We start from the raw sequence: 18,156 nt of genomic DNA, 5'->3' as shown, positions 1-18,156 counted from the left end.
ATTTTTGCATACTGCATGCATTTAAAAATATAAGTACAAAATATTACATTTCCATATAGGTACTTACAATACTTTAATGAAATGATTGAAAATACTGTTGTTTAATTTCCACTAGTTATTTTATTTTCAAGACCGGTTTCGGGTTTTATTCCAATATCAAGTGTAAAAACTAATTCATCTAAACTATTCTGTAAAAGTCATCAATTACACAAAAAATAAATTGACCTAGTTGTTGCAAAACTTGTATGTAGCATAAAATTGCATACAGAAAATAACATGGTAAGGAATAATCAACAAATGAATTATTGCTCAATCGTAGTTATGCAATTTTGCAGCTGAAAAATATATTCACACTAGAGCAATTAATAAATGTGTACTATATATGACCTCTCATATTCAAATATTTATAATATTGTCGTTTGGGGAAGTACGGTCAATGCTTGCAGAGTTATCAGTCAAAAAAAGCTAATTCGTCTCATATTTGGCTTGGATTACCGAATGCCAATTCATAATATTGTAATTTGTTGATTGCTTGTTTGTATGGACGATATGTTTAAAAAAAAATTTGTGTACCTATATATTTCTGTGTAGGTATATAAATTTTATGACTTTTCCCATATCATGTGCATGATTTCAAAGGATGAATAAAGTTTATTATTATTACAATTATGTAATTATTATTACAATTATAGTAGTTTTTGATTTTTTTCTTTTTTATTTATTTTCCAGCTTTTCAACTGTCTGTACATGAACTTGGTAGAAAAATATCTCAATCTCACAAACAACGATAACAACATTGCTCTTTTTTCCAACAGTTTGCATCACCGAAAGTTATGTGAAGAGATGACTGAAATGATTCTCTAATGAATCAATGGACTCAACAAAAGTTGTATGAGGACACTGTAAATTTACAAATATATCCTGGTTAGAATTTGGATATGCTCCAAAATGGAAAAAATTATTTTCGATATTGAGAACATTGTTTTCTTTTCCAAATTCTAGACATACCTATATTACATCTATGCATATCTGAACATTTTGTAATGAAATAATCACAAATATAATATGTGAAAGTATGTTTTTGTCCTGAATCCAATCTTGTATAATCAGTAGGGCCTATACATAATATTAGCCACAATATAACTTCTCTTTATCATGATTCCATAAGGGAAACGTCGTCAGTCTGATAGGCCAAAAGCGATAAATTACATGAAAAATTTTGGACATAAAAATGTTGGGATTATTCAAGCAGTCCAAAGCGCATTCAAAAACTACCTGCTACAGTTCGATCATGCGTGCTGTGATTTATTATCAAAAAGTGTGGATAGTATGACTACTGCCTCTTTTAGCATTATACTTGTGGTGTTTGCGTTAGCGCGACGAGTTTCTCGTAGGTGGATTGACATTGAGGGGAAAAAGCGGTATTATTTTGAATTTATATTTTGAAATAACTTTATTTGCAAGGTAAACACATTGGAGAATTCGGGAAAGAGTTATTTACTATGAACCATATTAGCAATATCACTATTTTTCGGGTTTGAAGGCCGCTGATTTTTGGATTTTTTTCCTGGCGCGAGTGACTAGCTTCCCTAGAGGTTTATACATCTTTAGTGATCTCCGATAACTAGATATTACGGCTGCGTAAGGCGTATTTATGTTGACTCAGATAGTTTAGTGTGCTAATAATACGTGTACTCTAATAAAGCGTGTTCATGTTGACATAAGTAGTTTTGTGTGCTAATATTACGGAAGCCCGGTCACGACATACAATGTAAATGACACACTGGTACAAATATGTGACGTCATTTGTGAAACGTACAGAGATATTACGTCACTTGTGCAACGTACAGAGATAGGTATTATGTCACATATTGGTATGCGTAATTTGAAATATAAAGAATGGCTGGTTTTCTATTTCTTTTTTCTATCCATTTATATATGTCAATAGAATAGTAATTAATTTTGAATCAATGATTGTTAGCAATGCGGTGGTTTCTTAACAATTTAATCGAGAAATATTTCAGAGAGGGTTAAACTCAGCCTGAAATCGTGTTTTTTTTTGTTCTTTCACCATAATTTATGCATTTCTGTTAGGCAGTTAGAAAGAATATTGAGAAAAAATGTTGAAAAATCACCCATAGAGGATGTGGTTTTTGGGATGTTAGAAGAAATTGAAGATGGTAGTGGAACCTGCCTAGGATACAAATCGTTATGGAGGAGGTTAAAACTGGTATATGGTATCCAAGTGAAAAGGAATACTGTTTTGGAAATACTAAGGATAGCTGATCCGGAAGGTGTTGAGGCAAGGTCACGTAGGAGGCTAAAGCGGCATAAATACATAGTTCCGGGACCCAATTTTATATGACACATGGATGGTTATGACAAACTGAAGCCATTTGGTTACGCAATCCACGGAGATATAGATGGATTTTCCAGAAAAATATTGTGGCTACGAGTAGCTTCAAGTAATAACAATCCTAGGATAATAGCGTCATATTACTTAGAAACAATTAGATAATTGAAACTTGTGCCAACATTGCTGAGAACCGACAAAGGAACAGAAAATAACATAGTTGGGTCTTTGCAGAACTATTTAAGGTATCACAATGACAATTCAGCAGGATTCAACAGTCATATTGAAGGAAAGAGTACTTCCAATCAAAAAGTTGAATGCTTCTGATCAAAAATGCGACGACAGGGTTTAAGTTATTGGATAAGTTTTTTCAAAGATCTCAAAGACAGCATGAACTATGATGATAGTGATCAGCTAATTGTGGAAAGTCACAGATACTGTTTTGGTTCTATTTGGTTCACCAAAAGGTCTAGTTCAGGGTGAACTAGACCTTTTGGTGAGAGAATGGAACACACATACCATAAGGAAACCAAACAATATAGAACTTCCATGTGACAAACCACAAATTATGTATGATATTCCCCAGCTATTTGATACAATTGACTATGGAAAAGATGTGGAAGAAACAGAAACTAATTATTTGGAAGAAACTTTTTCACAAGCCACTTATGTATGATCCACTCATTGAAGAACTATTGAAAATATTATTTTCCAGTATCAATCCACCAAAAACATTGGGAGAAGGAACGCGTTTGTTCTGTGCTCTGTTAGAAACAATAAATTCTTTCTGAAATTATTTTATTACTCTACAATATGAGGATGAGTTTTGTTTCATTTCACAGAAAATATATTGGTTATATGTGCTGGGCTGTACCGATTTATTCAAGAACTATCCACATTTTTCATTCCAACTATTATAATGTAATGTAATGTATCAGTATGAATACAATTTTTCGAGTCTTCCATTGTCTAGAAAACAAAGAAATTTTTCTGCATCTGTCAACTGAATTTACACTTAATAGACAGTATATGTTACTGTTGAAACGTCGTGACTCAAATACATGCAGAGAATTAATTTTCTTTGTTTTCTAGATAATCCAGAAAAATTCTACTTGCACTTACCTATGTATTATTTATGTCGAGACATGGTTGTTAAATAATTTATTTAATATTTGACTAAATAAATATCACATGTCATACAATTGAAAGAAATTAATTTTTAGAAACATATACCATGGACCCTAATGGTGGATCATTCGCTTCTCAACCATAATACATTGGGTTCAAATCCCAGCAAGGTCACCGGTTCCCTGCGTTGCCACCCACGCTAAAAGGTATGCTTGCACAAGCCTCTCAAACACAAAGAAAAAAAGGTATTTTGAACACAAATATATTCAAAACATTATTACAAATGATAATAATAGTGAATAAAACAAATCTCTTATTTACTATCTGTTACTGTTACTTGTTCAGTAACATTAAATTTGAGTAACGGGTAACGAGATGCGGTACACCCCCCATTTTTCTATAGTTTGGAAAATACAGGTTTCAAATTAATAGGTTACTATAGTACTATAATTGTCTTATCTTGACTGGAGGTAACCACACATTTTTTTTCAGTGACAATATAAGCATTTTTTTCATTATCGAATTAAAGAGGTTTGAATTTATGAGAAAAATTGGAGGTACAGTATAGATTATTCAATCGTTTAAGGTAAGCCATTAAAATCAAACATAAATTATGTCACTAGAAAACAGCATACATAATTTGTGGCTTGTCACTGTCACTGTGTGTCATTGTGATCAGAAGCATTCACTTTTTTGATTGGAAGTATGTACTCTTTCCTTCAATATAATCTTGAATCCTGCTGAATTGTCATTGTGATAATACCTTAAATAGTTCTGCAAAGACCCAACTATGCTATTTTCTGTTCCTTTGTCTTTTCTCAGCAATGTTGGCACAAGTTTCAATTGTCTAATTGTTTCTAAGTAATATGACGCTATTATCCTAGGATTGTTATTACTTGAAGCTACTCGTAGCCACAATATTTTTCTGGAAAATCCATCTATAGCTCCGTGGATTGCGTAACCAAATGGCTTCAGTTTGTCATAACCATCCATGTGTCATATAAAATTGGGTCCCGGAACTATATATTTACGTCGCTTTAGCCTCCTACGTGGCCTTGCCTCAACACCTTCCGGATCAGCTATCCTTAGTATTTCCAAAAAAGTATTCCTTTTCACTTGGTACCATATACCAGTTTCAACCTCCTCCATAACGATTTGAATCCTAGGCAGGTTCCACTACCATCTTCAATTTCTTTTAACACCCGAAAAACCACATCCTCTATGGGTGATTTTTCAACATTTTTTCGTTTCAGATTCAATTTTTTCAATATTCTTTGTAACTGCTTAACAGAAATGCATAAATTATGGTGAAAGAACAAAAAAAACACGATTTCAGGCTGAATGTAACCCTCTGTGAAATATTTCTTAATTAAATTATTACGAAACCACCGCATTGCTAACAATCATTGATTCAAAATTAATTACTATACTATTAACATATATAAATGAATAGAAAAAAGTAATAGAAAACCAGCCATTCATTATATTTCAAATTACGCATACCAATGTGACATAATACCTATCTCTGTACGTTGCACAAGTGACGTAATATCTCTGTACGTTCCATAAGTGACGTAATATCTCTGTACGTTTCACAAGTGACGTCACATATCTGTACCAGTGTATCATTAGCATTGTATGTCGTGACCGGGCTCCTGTATAATACCCTGTACCCTGTAAGGTAAATTGTCAATAACATATTCTCATATTCATAACATAGTCATATGCTGTTTGCTAAGCTTCTCAGAATGGGATTCCATATTCGATTGAAGTTCATAGCTTTTTCTTTTCTTCTTTGACATCTGTCGAGAAAGTTGAGGAAAAAAAAGATTATAGGGAAAAACTGCTTTTAGACTTGTTTGTCAAGCTTTCGGAAATGTTTATTTCCTTCTTCAGGACCCCTGAAAAGATGATTAAAAAAATATTTGTATAAAACGTAACGTTCTGTTTGTTCAGAGTATAACGCGAACTATTTTATAAAATTTCCTGTATACATGTCATATTCGATCACGATCAATTCATTTCGTACTGTCCTAGTGATGCTCTTTACTGATAGGTACCACCAGCCAACAATGAATTCGAACCTAATATTTATCATTTATAATGTTATCTATACCTAGAACATTCTAACTTCTATTAGATGGCACACGACTTCACTCTTCCGAATCCCAAACTCCATTTCTGTCCTCTGAAAATATTTTTGAATATTGTGGATAGTTACCAAGGTGATGTGATATGATGAGCGGCTTTGCCTCTCTCTGCCTCAGCAAATTGCGTTTATGCATTATTTCTTAATTGGATTTGTTATGCTGTTTGGCTATTGCTTTTTCATCACTTATTTGTAGATCATTTAATAGTAGGTTTTATACCTATTTGGAATAGAAACCTTCCTTTACTGGGGTAAGTTTTTTTAGTCCATAGTTCTTTATAATTTCATTTGCTTTAAAAAAAAGGGGAATTGGCCTATTTTCCAATCACGTGAAAATTTATTCATAATTCTCTCGTAGGGTTTTTTCTGGAGAGTACCAACTCATCCACCTGAGAAAAGCTTCCGAATTTGGAATTAGTTATATAATAAATTAGATCGACTCCAGTATCCGAATCATCTTCGTCAGCCGAATCCGAAGTATTTGGTACTAATTGGCAGAATCAGATTTCTACATTTCCTGAGAACTCCTCTACTCTACATTCATTTAACAGTGGAACATTTTTTTTACATAAGAACACTGCTTCAAGTTATCTTCATCTCTTTAGGACATTACCAAGAACTCCAAGTACCATCATCCATCGTGGGAAATTAAGGCCAGATTTTCGATATTTCCTGATTCATTATTTTTTTATTTGATAACCGATAATTAGATGATATTATTATTTTCTCCTCCGTAACTGATAATGAAAAATTATTGGCACTGATAGTAAATAGGCTGCAAGAGTTCTAGATCAAAACCCCATGTATTTTCTTATGGAGGTCCATTCTGGCGTTTTTGGTTCCTTTCAAGGTCACGCGTACGGCAGAGTCCAATCAGAGCGCTCCAAATTGTCACGTGACTCAGATGCATCGTCGCGAGTACACCACACTACACTGGCGCCACCTATGAGTCACTAGCTGAACTATCTATTGGTTGAAGAAGGACACTGTAAACACTAGACATATGGATGTTGTCATGCGACGCAGTATGCGTCGTGTGAGGGGGAAACGTGTGACGTCATCGACGCAGGATGGAACGAGTATAGTAGCGATTTAAGCGTAGAACTCCGCCCCTCGGCCCCCTTGGTACTTCCCCTAACCTATCGGCCCCCTTGGTACTCCACCTAACCTATCAGCTCCCTCGGCCCCCTTCAGTCACGTGATTTTAATTAAAAAAAGTTTATACTTATGAGATTCGAACCTGGGTCGCCCGCGCCGTAGACATTGTCCTTAGCCTCTACACCATCGTAAGATATTGAAGTTAACTGCGAATGTTTGGTATTTACAGCGTTAGTTTTGTCGGGACCGAAATTGACTCATTCATTATACTTGACAGCATTTTTATTTTTGATTTCCATAGAATGTAATTGTCATTATCATATTGAAGATAGGAAAATATACTTAGATTTGGGAAATAATTAATATTTCATGTAAAGAGGTGCATGTGTGTGTAAGAGCGAGAGGCGCGTGTGACGTAATCGATGCACAAATTTACGTGGCTTTGCGTATATTGAGAGATTCATTTGAATAATTTATCGTACAGAATTGTTTCATGTCCTGTTATCAGTAACCGCACAAAAATAGGCGCTCGATTCATCGATACAAAAGTATATGGAAACACCAAAGTTATAGAACACACAGAGTCATCTATGAGTCGCTAGCTGAACTATCTATTGGTTGAAGAAGGACACTGTAAACACTAGACTCATAAGACGGCATCTGTCAAATGTCAATACATGCCAGCATGGCAGGTTCAGCGTTGCCAAAACGCAGAATTTATTAACAAAGAAAATTAAAAAAATCATTGGATACTGAAACATATGATATATTTGGATTCCTTAGGGTGAGAAGGATTCGAATCCATCAAAAAACGACCACTTCCGGTTTTCACTTCCGGTCCTCCGATTTCGATGATTTCAACATCAATGGATTCGTTTAGATGTCATGAAACATAATTAATCATTTGTCGAAGCCAAAAGGGCCTTATAACCTATTTTCATTATACTAGCAGCAACGGACCGATGTGGGTACTCATTTCAAATGATTTCATGTGTAGATTATGAAAAGTATAATATCGAGCATCTAATGTGAAATAGCATAGAAAGAATTGCACATTTGAAGAAAATCATTGAACATATTTGAAATTAAAAGTTGTTGGGTTATGAACAACTACGAGTGTAATGTAATTGCAAAACTTTCATTCAAAACACATAATTTGTTGACAAAAAATGAAATAATCATCGTATACTGAAACATATGGTATTTTTGGATTCCTTAGGGTGAGAAGGTTTCGAATCCGTCAAAAACAGGTCACTTCCGGTTTTTACTTCCGGTCGTCCGATTCCGATGATTTTGATATCAATGGATTCCTTTAGATGTCAAAAAACAAAGTTAATCATTTTACGAAGCCAAAAGGACCTCATAACCTATTTTCGCTATACTAGTCGCAACAGGTCGGTGTGGGTACTCATTTCAAATGATTTAATGTGTAGACAATGAAAAATATAATATCGAGCGCCTAATGTGAAACAGCATAGGAAGAATTGCAAAGAGAATCATTGAAAAAACTTTGGATCGGTACGTACATCATGTCAAATGAAAGAAGAAAAATTGCAGAATTCATCTATAAAGAAAAAACAAATATGGTGCAACATGTCAGAAGGGCACTAACCCACATCTTTATTAATGATAACTGAATCTCAACGTGCAGCACATCAAATGAAAGGGAAACGAATGCAGAATTCATCAACAGAGAAAAAAAACGGAGACGATGCCAAGAGGGCACAAAGTTGTATCTTCACTAATAATAGTCGCATCATCACATGTAGTACTTCAAATTAAATGGGGAAAAAAATCAGAATTCATGTGTTTGTTGCGCTATTCAAATCCAAGGTGACATGGATCAATGTCAACGCTGAATATGCATATAACAAAGACTCTTTGATTTTCTTTTGTTTCATTTCAGAATATGTCATCACTAATTTTTATATTCAAACCCAAAGTGACATTGATCACTGTCAATGTCGAATCTACATCCGGAGATATGCAGTTCTCAAAGCGACGAAACAAAGGCTCTTTGTTTCATTTTAAAATATGTCATCACTTATTTTACTATAAATACGTCATGCATGGCGAAATGAGTTAGTTGCATCCGTTGAAAGTGATACCAGTGACAAGTGCACCGATTCTATTTGAAAGTAAGTGTTTTAGGTTTGACTCTTTCCTCAGATGAATTTATTCAAATGTAATTTAATTGAAAATTGGTGAGAATTGTTGAATCATTTGATTTCCAAAATTTTTTTCGATATATATATATATATATATATGTTGGATGATTTCAGTCAAATGTTTTACATGTCGTGGTTTGTTTGAGATAGTATTCGCATATATTGTGAATCAAAACATAAAGCTTTCATTTTTTATTTTTCACAGATGGATTTACAAAAGTTGAATGCAAGTTCGATCGTGAAGAAAAAGCCAAGTATCAAAGTAGCAGATTTGCCTGTGGAGATGCCGCAGAGGATATTCACTGCCAAAATCGTGAAATGAAAATTTGGTGAGGCGGTCTTGTTAGATTTGGGAGATAAAATATCATTTCTGCCCCACCGAGTGACGGAGGCGTATCGTCCTCACTTAGAAGAATTTTCATTAGGAAAATACGCTATTGTGTTCAAAGGGTTAATGGACATTGGGAAACCGAATCTTGTCGTTTCATTTGAAATTGTACGAAATTAAGGTTAGTACTGTTTCCAATTTTATAAGCAAAGAGTTTTGGATGTATACAATATTTTTCATTCGGGTCAAAAATTCTCACTCACAGATATGATCTGCATGAAGTAGTGTTTTCATACAATATATTTCCTTCACTTAGTACGTGCAGAATATGTGTTTTAAATTCTTTATTTTGAATGACACTTGATTTTTTATTTTCATTATAAGTGTAGCAATTACTTCATGAAAGACATTACCCTCTCTGTTGGCAAAAATTTTTTTTTAGTGTATGTTTTTATTGAAAAATCGAATTTATTTCAGAATAATACATCAACGTGTGCAGTATCAGTCAGAGTCAACTCAACAACAACATTCAAAACCGTCATAGCAACCTTTCCAGAACGAGATTCAAATCTCAGCAGTTTCCATTTTTTTCAGTCTATAGTTGCACATTATGAGGCTAGAATTTGTCGATATTCAGTGATTTGTTGGACAAACTGCGTCTATTCAATATATAGGTACACAACCGTAATGAATTTGGAAGACTTTGAAGATTCATCGTGGTGTGTTCCAAAATTCAAGAAAAACACGCCGTTCTGTATGGGTCATTTCAAAGGAAATTTGTTCAGCTGCAGTCTCAATAACGTTGATATTTTATATAAATGGCTTTATAATATACTACCAAAATAAATAAAATACATATCACACACATCTTTTTTTGAAAATGAAAACTTATCTTCTACAGGGAAAGTTGTCAAAAATATGCAATAACAAAAAATTATATACCAGATTTTATAGAGATGAAGAAACATCATATTGAAAGATACTAAGTTGACAAAAAAAGGACATTTTAGAAATAAAGGAAATAAGTTTGTCTGTCATTTTAAATTCTGATTCGTTGGGTCGATATAACAAAATGTGGCATTTTATATCTTGAATTTTATTCAGGACATTATTATAGATGATTGACATTTGTCATTAAATTTCAAGTGTGATATTTATAAATTCATTTCGTATTGTAGTTTTTTCGAAATTCCCATTCAAAATAGCATCCTTTGATATAGATACCACCGGACGAGTCTATTATGTGTAGATAACCTGAGTTTTAATTTTTCGGAGTTCTGAGTTCTTGTACATATAAACATAACAAAGTAACGATACAGACAAATATGAAAAATCGTCATAAAATAATTCAAATCCATTCAAGTGAATACATGAATTGAAAGATATTTTAACCTCAACTTCGATATTCTGAAACAAAACACACAGTATTCACAATTCCATCTTTCGTTATTCCAAGTTCATAGTCATCAAAATTGATACGATTATAATATATATATATATATATATATATATATATATATATATATATATATATATATATATATATATATATATATATATATATATATATATATATAGGAATATAAAACTATCTTCAAATACAGTTGCATGAATGCACATCAAGCATTTTGTCGTAGTACGGTGACCGGGGCAAAGTTACAACTTCAGCATAATATGAATGTTTATAAATATTAGGGAAGGTCAAGATCATCAACAGGTATTAAGAAATTCATTCGGTCTCCAAAGCTTTCGGAATACAATGCAAATAATTTTCTTTATGACTATTCGTTCGATATTAAATATTATTACCTCAAAATATATCGAAATCATAACACGTTTGCGATTCATTTTTTCAGTTACATTTGAAAAGTGAGTTTCAGTTTGCAGAAATAATAGCCCACACATGTTGGAAATTTTGCCATAGTGTGGTGAAAATCGTATTGAAAATTCTACGAAATATAAGCGCATACATACAGAGTGAATCAATATTTGAAATATGTCGTTTGGAACCCCCCATAACCCTTCTCTATCGAATTTTGGCAGAAATAATGCTGAGTCGTATTGTAGAGTTAACGTTCGAAATTGGGGAACGTGAAGTATTCAACAGTTTTGCGTGCGACGGTTTTGCGTGCGTTTTCGAACAGTTTACGTGCATTTATTCGTTATCGTTTCGTCGTTATTGTCGTTTTTTTTCCCCATTTCAATATGACAGTCATTTAACACTTAACGCGTTTCGCTTACCAAGTAAGCATCATCAGGGCCGCTGGATGGAACGAGTATCGCAGTGATTTAAGCGTGTAACTCCGCCCCTCGGCCCCCTTGGTACTCCACCTAACCTATCGGCCCCCTTGGTACTGCACCTAACCTATCAGCTCCCTTCAATCCCAATAAAATTGAATGTTTGGTGGTCATACAATCGGAATAATAATGGAAATATGGATAACGGGTGTTGGTCATAGAGCATCAAACACGTCTACAAAGCGTTGAAACGTTGTTTTTTTCTATTTCCAAACCCCTTGTATTCAACGGATTCGAAATGATAAACAATAAATATTGTCATCTATGGTGTATCGCAACAAACATCCTCCAGAGGGCGCAACCAGTGAATTTAATGGAAACCTTCGTTACACACTACCGATACATACTTAACTTTAGTAGATAGAAGCGTTCCGTATCTGAGTTTTGTATTTCTGTTACAAATATTTGGAAAATTTGAAGAAATTCAAACATTTTTCTGCAGAAAAAAGCCGCTCTTCACTGACTTGTTGTACTATATCTGATATTTTTTTGGGGTTCCACCTTCTGCTTCAATAAGTTTATTGAGGTTCAAATAGACACCAATATATCTTGGAATAATCACGTCGCTGGAATTAAAGAAATTGCACGCATCATTCGATACCTAACAAAGCATACCAAAACTTATAGTGACCGTAAGATCTCCTTTGGTATCTTCTAAACATTTCAGTTTTGAGTGAATGAATCATGTCAAATGCGACGATCCGACTATTATTAACGAAAATGTGGTTCAGTACCCTTTTGGTTGCCTCTTTTGTTTTTTTCTTTGATATGCTGCACGTGACGAAGCGACTTTTATTAACAAAGAAGCAGGTTAGTGCACTTCTGACATGTTGCGCCATCTTTGTTTTTTTCTCTGTCGATGAATTTTGCATTCGTTTCCATTTCATTTGATGTGCTTTACGTTGAGAACAAATCATTATTAACGAAAATACGGCTCATTGCCCTTCTGATATGTTACGTTGTCTTTGTTTTTTTTTCTCTGTCGATGAATTCTGCATTTTTTTTCTTTTTCAGTCAATGTACTGCACGTTGAGATTCAATTGTCATTAACGGAGATGTGGCTTCGTTCCTTCCTGACATGTTGCGTCATCTTTGTTTTTTCTTTGTCGATAACATTTTGCATTCGTTTCTCTTTCATTTGATGTGCTGCACGTTAAGGTCCAAATATCATGAGTGAAATTGTGACTTAATGTCTTTCTGACATGTTGCGCCATCTTTGTATTCTCTCGTCAATGAATTCTGGATTTTTTGTCCTTTCATTTGACGTGCTATAAGCGAAGATTTGATTATTATCAGCGAATATACAACTTAGTGCCCTTCTGACAGTTGCTCCATTTTTTTTTTCTAATAACTCATTCATTTCCACAAATTCTCACACATTTTCTACCACGCCACCACCTCCTACGCTGACTACGTCACTTTCAAAGTTTTAATATTTTATCATTATTATTATTATTTTTCGACCCACATTCCCCAGTTCGATATCATCTAACACAATTATTAGACCGATATTTGATTCCTCCATTCTGATTGGCTGACCGACACCACTCTGTAACATAGGTTGAGTTTTAATGTTTTATCATTATTATTATTATTATTATTCGACCCACATTCTTCAGTTCAATTTCATATAAAACAATCATTCTACTGATATTTGATTTCTCCAGTCTGATTGGCTTACGACACCACTCTGTACCAGAAGTTAGGCTGATTGTTCCTCATGGTTCGGTTCAGGAGTCTGAAAATTCGCAAAACGAACCTTCATACGACAAAGCGTGGACTTTATTCATCTCCTGATGATGCTTACTTGGTAAGCGAAATGCGTTAAGTGTTAAATGACTGTCATATTGAAATGGGGAAAAAAAACGACAATAACGACGAAACGATAACGAATAAATGCACGTAAACTGTTCGAAAACGCACGCAAAACCGTCGCACGCAAAACTGTTGAATACTTCACGTTCCCCAATTTCGAACGTTAACTCTACAATACGACTCAGCATTATTTCTGCCAAAATTCGATAGAGAAGGGTTATGGGGGGTTCCAAACGACATATTTCAAATATTGATTCACTCTGTATGTATGCGCTTATATTTCGTAGAATTTTCAATACGATTTTCACCACACTATGGCAAAATTTCCAACATGTGTGGGCTATTATTTCTGCAAACTGAAACTCACTTTTCAAATGTAACTGAAAAAATGAATCGCAAACGTGTTATGATTTCGATATATTTTGAGGTAATAATATTTAATATCGAACGAATAGTCATAAAGAAAATTATTTGCATTGTATTCCGAAAGCTTTGGAGACCGAATGAATTTCTTAATACCTGTTGATGATCTTGACCTTCCCTAATATTTATAAACATTCATATTATGCTGAAGTTGTAACTTTGCCCCGGTCACCGTACTACGACAAAATGCTTGATGTGCATTCATGCAACTGTATTTGAAGATAGTTTTATATTCCTATATATATATATATATATATATATATATATATATATATATATATATATATATATATATATATATATATATATTATAATCGTATCAATTTTGATGACTATGAACTTGGAATAACGAAAGATGGAATTGTGAATACTGTGTGTTTTTGTTTCAGAATATCGAAGTTGAGGTTAAAATATCTTTCAATTCATGTATTCACTTGAATGGATTTGAATTATTTTATGACGATTTTTCATATTTGTCTGTATCGTTACTTTGTTATGTTTATATGTACAAGAACTCAGAACTCCGAAAAATTAAAACTCAGGTTATCTACACATAATAGACTCGTCCGGTGGTATCTATATCAAAGGATGCTATTTTGAATGGGAATTTCGAAAAAACTACAATACGAAATGAATTTATAAATATCACACTTGAAATTTAATGACAAATGTCAATCATCTATAATAATGTCCTGAATAAAATTCAAGATATAAAATGCCACATTTTGTTATATCGACCCAACGAATCAGAATTTAAAATGACAGACAAACTTATTTCCTTTATTTCTAAAATGTCCTTTTTTTGTCAACTTAGTATCTTTCAATATGATGTTTCTTCATCTCTATAAAATCTGGTATATAATTTTTTGTTATTGCATATTTTTGACAACTTTCCCTGTAGAAGATAAGTTTTCATTTTCAAAAAAAGATGTGTGTGATATGTATTTTATTTATTTTGGTAGTATATTATAAAGCCATTTATATAAAATATCAACGTTATTGAGACTGCAGCTGAACAAATTTCCTTTGAAATGACCCATACAGAACGGCGTGTTTTTCTTGAATTTTGGAACACACCACGATGAATCTTCAAAGTCTTCCAAATTCATTACGGTTGTGTACCTATATATTGAATAGACGCAGTTTGTCCAACAAATCACTGAATATCGACAAATTCTAGCCTCATAATGTGCAACTATAGACTGAAAAAAATGGAAACTGCTGAGATTTGAATCTCGTTCTGGAAAGGTTGCTATGACGGTTTTGAATGTTGTTGTTGAGTTGACTCTGACTGATACTGCACACGTTGATGTATTATTCTGAAATAAATTCGATTTTTCAATAAAAACATACACTAAAAAAAATTTTTTGCCAACAGAGAGGGTAATGTCTTTCATGAAGTAATTGCTACACTTATAATGAAAATAAAAAATCAAGTGTCATTCAAAATAAAGAATTTAAAACACATATTCTGCACGTACTAAGTGAAGGAAATATATTGTATGAAAACACTACTTCATGCAGATCATATCTGTGAGTGAGAATTTTTGACCCGAATGAAAAATATTGTATACATCCAAAACTCTTTGCTTATAAAATTGGAAACAGTACTAACCTTAATTTCGTACAATTTCAAATGAAACGACAAGATTCGGTTTCCCAATGTCCATTAACCCTTTGAACACAATAGCGTATTTTCCTAATGAAAATTCTTCTAAGTGAGGACGATACGCCTCCGTCACTCGGTGGGGCAGAAATGATATTTTATCTCCCAAATCTAACAAGACCGCCTCACCAAATTTTCATTTCACGATTTTGGCAGTGAATATCCTCTGCGGCATCTCCACAGGCAAATCTGCTACTTTGATACTTGGCTTTTTCTTCACGATCGAACTTGCATTCAACTTTTGTAAATCCATCTGTGAAAAATAAAAAATGAAAGCTTTATGTTTTGATTCACAATATATGCGAATACTATCTCAAACAAACCACGACATGTAAAACATTTGACTGAAATCATCCAACATATATATATATATATATATATATATATATATATATCGAAAAAAATTTTGGAAATCAAATGATTCAACAATTCTCACCAATTTTCAATTAAATTACATTTGAATAAATTCATCTGAGGAAAGAGTCAAACCTAAAACACTTACTTTCAAATAGAATCGGTGCACTTGTCACTGGTATCACTTTCAACGGATGCAACTAACTCATTTCGCCATGCATGACGTATTTATAGTAAAATAAGTGATGACATATTTTAAAATGAAACAAAGAGCCTTTGTTTCGTCGCTTTGAGAACTGCATATCTCCGGATGTAGATTCGACATTGACAGTGATCAATGTCACTTTGGGTTTGAATATAAAAATTAGTGATGACATATTCTGAAATGAAACAAAAGAAAATCAAAGAGTCTTTGTTATATGCATATTCAGCGTTGACATTGATCCATGTCACCTTGGATTTGAATAGCGCAACAAACACATGAATTCTGATTTTTTTCCCCATTTAATTTGAAGTACTACATGTGATGATGCGACTATTATTAGTGAAGATACAACTTTGTGCCCTCTTGGCATCGTCTCCGTTTTTTTTCTCTGTTGATGAATTCTGCATTCGTTTCCCTTTCATTTGATGTGCTGCACGTTGAGATTCAGTTATCATTAATAAAGATGTGGGTTAGTGCCCTTCTGACATGTTGCACCATATTTGTTTTTTCTTTATAGATGAATTCTGCAATTTTTCTTCTTTCATTTGACATGATGTACGTACCGATCCAAAGTTTTTTCAATGATTCTCTTTGCAATTCTTCCTATGCTGTTTCACATTAGGCGCTCGATATTATATTTTTCATTGTCTACACATTAAATCATTTGAAATGAGTACCCACACCGACCTGTTGCGACTAGTATAGCGAAAATAGGTTATGAGGTCCTTTTGGCTTCGTAAAATGATTAACTTTGTTTTTTGACATCTAAAGGAATCCATTGATATCAAAATCATCGGAATCGGACGACCGGAAGTAAAAACCGGAAGTGACCTGTTTTTGACGGATTCGAAACCTTCTCACCCTAAGGAATCCAAAAATACCATATGTTTCAGTATACGATGATTATTTCATTTTTTGTCAACAAATTATGTGTTTTGAATGAAAGTTTTGCAATTACATTACACTCGTAGTTGTTCATAACCCAACAACTTTTAATTTCAAATATGTTCAATGATTTTCTTCAAATGTGCAATTCTTTCTATGCTATTTCACATTAGATGCTCGATATTATACTTTTCATAATCTACAAATGAAATCATTTGAAATGAGTACCCACATCGGTCCGTTGCTGCTAGTATAATGAAAATAGGTTATAAGGCCCTTTTGGCTTCGACAAATGATTAATTATGTTTCATGACATCTAAACGAATCCATTGATGTTGAAATCATCGAAATCGGAGGACCGGAAGTGAAAACCGGAAGTGGTCGTTTTTTGATAGATTCGAATCCTTCTCACCCTAAGGAATCCAAATATATCATATGTTTCAGTATCCAATGATTTTTTTAATTTTCTTTGTTAATAAATTCTGCGTTTTGAATCAAGCTTCTGCAATTGGAATAAACTTATAGTTGTTCATAACCCAACAATTTCTAATTACAAGTTTTTTCAGTGATTTTTGTTGAATTTGCAATTCTTCCTATGTTATTTCACATTAGGCGTTGGATATTATATTCATTACGCCATATTTGTTTTTTCTCTGTCGACGAATTCTCCATTTCTTATCCTTTCATTTGACATGCCGTATGCGACGATCTGATCATTATTAGTAAATATACAACTCAGTGCCCTTCTGACAGTTGCGTTATTATTCTTTGTAATAACTCATTCATTATCACACACGCCACCACCTATCACGCTGACTACGTCACTTTCAAGCTTTTAATGTTTTATCACTATTATTATTATTATTCGACCCTCATTCTCCAGTTCAATTTCATCTAGCACAATCAATCGAGCGATATTTGATTTCACCATTCTGATTGGCTGACCGACACCACTCTGTAACAGAAGTTAGGTTGGGTGTTCCACAAGGTTCCGTTCAAGAGTCTGAAAATTCGCAAAATGAATCTTCATATGACAAAGCATGGACTTTAGTCATTTCCTGAAGATGCTAACCTGGTTAGCGAAACGCGTTAAATGATAAATGACTGTCATATTGAAACACGAAAAACCGTTACGACAATAACGATGAAACGATAACGAATGAACGCACGGAAAACGGTCGAACACGCACGAAAAACGATCGAAAACGCACGAAAAACGATCGTAAACGCACGAAAAACGATCGTAAACGCACGAAAAACGATCGTAAACGCACGAAAAACGATCG

The 18,156-nt window shown here is 33.6% G+C and overlaps 2 long non-coding RNA genes across 4 annotated transcripts; one reads left to right on the top strand and one right to left on the bottom strand.

Moving 5' to 3' along the window:
* Window positions 1-7,747: 7,747 nt before the first annotated feature.
* Window positions 7,748-10,089, top strand: LOC141482071 (uncharacterized). 2 transcript variants are annotated; one of them, XR_012465318.1, is made up of 3 exons: window positions 7,748-8,866; window positions 9,102-9,405; window positions 9,702-10,089. It is a non-coding gene; the product is annotated as an uncharacterized lncRNA (long non-coding RNA). The 2 variants fall into 2 exon arrangements; XR_012465317.1 differs by having other exon boundaries at window positions 7,748-9,405.
* A 4,602-nt stretch (window positions 10,090-14,691) lies between these two features.
* LOC141482070 (uncharacterized) lies at window positions 14,692-16,810 on the bottom strand. Of its 2 annotated transcripts, XR_012465316.1 has the most exons (3): window positions 15,929-16,804; window positions 15,376-15,679; window positions 14,692-15,079 (listed from the first exon to the last, which is right to left on the bottom strand). It is a non-coding gene; the product is annotated as an uncharacterized lncRNA (long non-coding RNA). The 2 variants fall into 2 exon arrangements; XR_012465315.1 differs by having other exon boundaries at window positions 15,376-16,810.
* Between the last annotated feature and the right edge of the window lie 1,346 nt (window positions 16,811-18,156).

Source organism: Leptinotarsa decemlineata, unplaced genomic scaffold, assembly GCF_025532065.1.
Source record: "Leptinotarsa decemlineata unplaced genomic scaffold, Ldec_3_MD MMD2_tig00000690_RagTag_RagTag, whole genome shotgun sequence".
NCBI classification, from domain to species: Eukaryota; Metazoa; Arthropoda; class Insecta; order Coleoptera; family Chrysomelidae; genus Leptinotarsa; species Leptinotarsa decemlineata.
Note: the sequence above shows the minus strand (reverse complement) of the source record. Positions and strands in the feature narration are given on the sequence as shown.